Source organism: Boleophthalmus pectinirostris, unplaced genomic scaffold (assembly GCF_026225935.1).
Source record: "Boleophthalmus pectinirostris isolate CB_2022bp ecotype Guang Dong unplaced genomic scaffold, ASM2622593v1 HiC_scaffold_20, whole genome shotgun sequence".
In the NCBI taxonomy this organism is placed as follows: Eukaryota; Metazoa; Chordata; class Actinopteri; order Gobiiformes; family Gobiidae; genus Boleophthalmus; species Boleophthalmus pectinirostris.
The window spans coordinates 28,069,330-28,075,565 of NW_026571153.1; the positions used below are offsets into that span (position 1 = coordinate 28,069,330).

The window sequence follows — 6,236 nt, forward strand, 5'->3', positions numbered from 1 at the left end:
CCCACACATCACTCTTAGAAGGTAGAAAGCTCTGAAAAGGTGATTTTGCATGAGATGAGCCCCTTAACATTTGGTGGACTACAGATTTCTTTCTGTTGCAAAATTTGCATGGGTTCATATGAATTCAAACACATATGTCACAGAGCAGGTCCAGATCACCAGTGAAATTCCACTCAAGAACAGAGACAACAGTATTTTTTTAAGTTTATTAGAAATAAAAATCCTAAAAGCTAAAAGTTTCCTAAAACTAATCATGGGATCTTTAACTATAAAAAAGTTCCACCCAGCGGGGCAATTATTGATTTGGTATAAAAATGTTCTATTAAAACCAGTCAGTGTACGATTTCAGGGATAAAAAAATGCTAAAAACAAGCCCAAAACATAGGGTACAGTCCCTCCAGGTCGCCCAAGGATCCTCCCGCTAAAGTGCTAGTGTCCAAAAAAAAACAATGTAATTGTCTTCCCAGCAGGGGTCTCCTTCCGTGGGCTGGGGGCGGCTGGTAGGTTGGAAGGCCCGGCTGGCCTACAATTCAGCCCCGTCCGTCTCCACTCCAGATACGCTGGTCCAGTACGGTGGTAGTTGGGTCCACTCCAGCCTCTGCAACAGCAGTGGGGGGAGAACAAGTCAGACAACACACAAGCACACGGCAAAGCTGAATAATCCCCCACAGTGGCAAGAAGGCTACAGACGCCCCTTTCTACTTAACTCGAATGGCCGTGTATCTGCTCTCCAGCTGTCTCAGGCGGTGGAGGGGTCCTCTCTGGGCTCCGGTGCAACATCGACCCTGGGCGTAAAGGGGGAGAGTGCACTCACTGTCCGCAGCACAATAAATAGTCATTAAAAACAGCGACACGCTCCAGTGTGTTTGGGCGTCCCTTTAACTTAGCTCAGCTGGATGGTGAATATAGTCTAGGGTGGTTAGGCTGGCTCCTCACACCCGCTCGCCGCCGATCCCCCCAGTCACACGTGCTCCACCCGACGCAGGTAACGCTGTGGATGAGGAGAAAGAACTAACATCCCGCACCACGTACGCACACACACAGCAAGCTCACACGGAGGACAATGCGAACGTCCCTTCACTTAACTGTCAGCGCACGTTGTCTGTCTCACTCAGCGCCTCTTGTCCCTGTGGCTCGTTCATTCTCCGTGTCCTCTGCTCCTGTTGTGCCGGTTTCCGAACGTTTTCTCTTCCTGTTTCCGTGCCCCCCCAAGAGTCAGATCCGGGCATTTTTATATCCCAGGTTCATGTGGCAGTGTCCAATAAAAACAGTCAGGGGTTTGACTAGGGGCGTGACCAATTAGTCCCACATCCTCCGCTGCACACAAGAAATGTTTCAACCCCATTATAGTTCATGCAGTGAATCACAGCAAACACAGCAACCACAGCAAGTAACAAAAAAAAAAACAATATACAGTTATGTGCAGTGGGCTTATCCAAAAGTCCTCACACCCTTTGACACATACAGCCTTGTATGTTTTAGAGAGTTCTGTATAAAAATAAATATATATGTGTGTGTGTGTGTAATAAATGCAATATTTATTAAACATGCGGATGCCTCAGATCCCCACTCAAGTACGGAGGAGGCTGAGCCACACCCACATCCTCCATGGTGGGATGCGGGGGCCACCCCCAGGCTCATTCCTTGTCCATACACTGTACAGACAGTGCAGAGTAAGAAGCGAAAAAGTGGAAAAGTGCAAAACTCTTCATTGGTTGTTTACACGCTACAGGAACACCCAGTAGGGAGTTTGTAACACTCATGCTGCAGACCGACCCTCCTCGTTGTGAGCAGGGTCGCCTCTCCACAGATCTGACTTGTAACTTTGTTTTGTCTCCATGAAGATAAAAAGGTTTAATGCCATACTGTGAAACATTCCAGATGACACCTTAACATCTCCATGGAAAAAAAGTGTTTGACAAACCCTTCACTAGAAAAGTGACACAATGTACCTTTAACAATGAACCATCTAAATCAGACATGTCAAACTCAGGCCCGGGGGCCAAATCTGGCCCACGATATAATTATATTTAGCCCACGAGATCATATCAAATATGTATTAGAGCTGCCCATCAGCTACAGATAGACTCTAGAGACATTTATTTAAAATGTAATTTTATATTCTGCTTGTTCTGGATTCAATGTTAAAGCAAAATTATTAAACATTTATTTTAATAAGAAAAGGTTTAACATTACATATCTCGAAAAAAAAAAAAAAAAAAGAAAAAACATACAAATATTGTTGAAAATTTTCAATAAATATTTATTGTGGCCCATGACTTAGACCCAGTTTTTAATTTTGGCCTCTGAATTTGAGTTTGACACCTCTGATCTAAAAGTAACGTAGCCTATTCTTGAAAAACCTCTTTCAACTCAAAAATAAAACTGAACAAAATCTATTTGAAGTATTTGGTCTCTTTCTTTTGACCTCTTGTTTCGATTCCAATCTCAGCTTCCTTCTCCTCCTCATATTGGGGCCTTTCACATTCTAGAATGAGATAATTTCCATCTCTCAGGTGGGAGGTGAGACACAGTTCTTTCTACTGAAACTAACTTGTATCCTACCCCTGTACGGCCGAGAATACATACACTCCACCCCCACAGTGATTTAAAGACGCCTCCAGGTCAAACTGTGAAAGGCCCATTTTCCGATCTATGTTCTAATGCCGTTTCCTCATCACAAACAGACCTGGAGTTGTGTTTTTTGTTTCATTCACATGTTTAAACACACAAACCTGCACATTTAGGCCGAGTTCTTCTCTTGAACAAAAAACAGTCTATACCACCTTGTGATGTCATGTGGTATTCGAGGAAATGCTCTACTGTGTTTTTAAAGTCCATACACCTTCACTAGAATCATTTAGAGCAGCGGTTTGTGGATTGTTTTGTACCAGGCTGCACAGAAAGAATAATACAATATTTAATTAAAAAATCCATTACATCTGTCTATGAGTCACTCTTGACACTTTAAGATGTTTGTCTTGGTCACGTGATACATTAACACTAATATTAAACCCACAAGCTGCAAAATGACTAAAAAACAGACATCTTTGGAAACTTATTACCACATTTACAAAATTCCACGGTCTGTGAAACTTGTCTGACATTAAACCGGTCCATGGCACAAAAAAGATTGGGGAGTGCTGATTTAGATCATTTCAGCCCTTGAATTGCCAATCTACTGAACTAAAGGTAAAAGGAGCTGTTCACTTGAAAACGACCACTTCATGACATCACAAGGTAGAATAGAGCATTGTAACTTTTCTGGTAGAAGGTCCGTCATCTGCTTGTCTCCATAGAGATGCTGTTGCTTTGTCTTGAATGTGCCAGTATGGCATTAAACATCAACTTTGCATTTGGACCCAGTCAAGCAGAAGTAAACAGCAAGGCCAAAAATTCCAGTTAATGCATCTGATATAAAAATGTATTGAACAGATACATATGTACTCTAGTTTATGAAACTGTTGACCTTTTCTCTGTACCATTTTTGGTTCTAAAGTTACATACGTTTTAAACAGACCATGTATGAAACATGGAACACAAATTATTTCCCAAATTTCAAAGACCTGCAAATCATGTAAATAAATGGATGTATTTCATCACGCCGGTAAATTGGACTCAAATGCAACACAAGTACTCAGGCAAACAAAGTTTTATTTAAATAACTGAAAGTGTCCTATAACAGGAAATGTTTATAATGACAACTCAGACTGAAAATATAACATATATATGATATTAAATGTGAACGAAAATTTCTTCCAAGACTGGGAATACACTAGTAAAAAACAGACTGGGAGTAAACTCAGGAACAGGAACAGCAAACAGGGAAATACAGAATTGCAGAGGTCACAAACAGATCAGATTCAGGGAATACATGGTTTTCAGATTTCAGGTTTTCAGGAGCTTGAGTGTCTGTCTTTACAGGTTGACAATCTGGCCAAGACTGAGGGAGCAGAGGGAGTATATATGGGCTGTGTCCCAATTCAAAGGGCTGCAGCCTCCGAAGGCTGTGAAGGCTGCAGCCCTTGAACTGGCCTCCGCGGACCGCCAGGCCGTTGCCGAAATGGGACAGGTCTAGCCCACGGAGCGTATGTCAACAGGTGTCTGTGATGTCACGCTAACACACCATCACCTAGCAACCGCTACAGCTGCATAAATTTCAGTCATTTGTGCTCTGAACTCACAAACGCTGCGCAAAAATGGAACCCCAAATTCTTGTACTTTTATTTATAATCTTATATTTTTTGTTTGAAGAGGAGGCAAATTATCGCCGCGCCAGGCGCCCAATCCTGTTCAGATTAAATGAAGTAAGTAATTCATCTTTCCTTTTAAATATTAACCTAATAGGCAAATATAACCGTATTTCTTAACAATTGTTGCTAGTAGGCAATTACATAACTTTTAAGAAAACATACCTTCAGAAAACGTTGTCATAGACAAGTAACCAAAATCATTTTTATACTTATAAACCGGAGTTGTCAGCTGTATATACAACTACAGTGGGATATTAAATACTTACGTTTTTTGGGGCCAGGTTTAATTCTACCTGTGGCTAAACTTTGTTACCACTAGAGGGCAGTTTACTTTCTATGCCATGCCACTCCTTCCACTAGTATATTAAAATGTATTTATGGAGGTAGTAGCATTAATAATAACAATAGATTACAATGAATTATTATTATTGTTTGGGTATAACTGCACATTAATTTATCCCCTCCCCCAGACAAGGAGAAGATACTGCACAATAAACCTGAGTGTGCCAGTGCTGGAAAGGTTTTTCAACAATGAAGACACACGGCCTGACTTTGGTCTGAGCAGGGAGTCCTTGGCAGTGCTAATGAACCTCCTGAACCTCAACCGAAGACATGGATGGGGTGCTGAGATTGTGGTCGTGGTCTTTCTCTTCTGGCTGGCATGTGGGACATCATACCGGGTGGTCTCCAGGGTTTTTGGGATACCCCGCTCCACTGTCCACCGCATCGTCCACAGGGTCACTGGGGAGGTGGTGGCCCTACGTCACCGGGTGATCCACCTCCCCAACACTGCAGAAGACCTTGAGGCAGTGACCCGTGGGTTTGCAGGGCTGGCAAGGCATAGGGCCTTTGCAAGAGCTGCCGGGGCAATAGATGGCTGCCACGTCAGAATCAGGCCACCCAGCGGCCCTGATGGTCAGTGCTACAGAAATAGGAAGCTTTTCCCAAGCATCATCCTGCAGGCTGTGTCTGACCATCAGGGCCGCTTCATAGACATCTATGTGGGCTGGCCTGGTTCTGTACACGACACAAGGGTCCTTCGGCACAGTCCTCTCTACCAGAGGGGACTGTATCCTCCTCCAGGGCACTTCATCCTCGGAGATGGCGGGTACCCCTGTCTCCAGCATCCACTCCCCCTCATCACTCCCTACAAACGGCCAGTGCAAGGTGTGGGAGCCCAGCGTTTCAATTTGCATCATTCCAGGGCTCTATTATTGAGCGTGCCTTTGGAATGATGAAAAGTAGATTTAGGGCAATCTTTTTGCACACGCTGGAGGTCCACCACACCTTTGCACCACATGTAAGTGAAATGTAAATTATTGTGTTATCATGTAATATCATGTAATTTGTGATTATGAAACAGTCAATCATCAAGATTATTATTCTTTCTTTCTTTTCCAGGTCATCACCGCCTGTGCCGTCCTCCACAACATCTGTCTTGGGGCAGGAGACATCGTGGCCCCGGAGGACGAGCCAGAGCCCAATGTAGTGGAGGATGAGGGGGAGAATGATGTTGAGGCCGTTGCTGGAGCACAGTGGCGTGACCAGCTGTCTGCGGAGGTGTCTGCCTTGGAGGAGGTTCCGAGGGACCAGGATTATGTCTAGGTATGTATTCATACTTGCAACTGTTTCAAAAACTTATCGAAAGTGTTTATATGTGATTACAGCTAAACATATGTAATGTAATATGCTGTAGTACTATCACTATTCTTTCTCATGTGTCTATAGTCACATGGCAGTCATCTATTGCCCCAGCCAGCCCTGCAAATCCAGCCCATGGACGATGCGGTGGACAGTGGAACAGCACCCGGTGTGAGAGCCCCACTTAGCAGCCAGAAGACAAAGACCAGGACCTCAATCTCAGCAGTCGGCCAGAGGTTCATTAGCACTGCCAGGGCCCCTGCTCAGTCGAAAGTTAGGCCGTGTGTCCAACACTGGCACACTCAGGTTTATTTATATGAACTTTACATTTCAGTTTTACCT

General features: G+C 43.8%; 1 pseudogene; it reads left to right on the plus strand.

Annotated features, from left to right (window-relative positions):
- LOC129409706 (uncharacterized) lies at positions 1 to 5,550 on the plus strand (annotated as a pseudogene).
- The last annotated feature ends 686 nt before the right edge of the window (positions 5,551 to 6,236 follow it).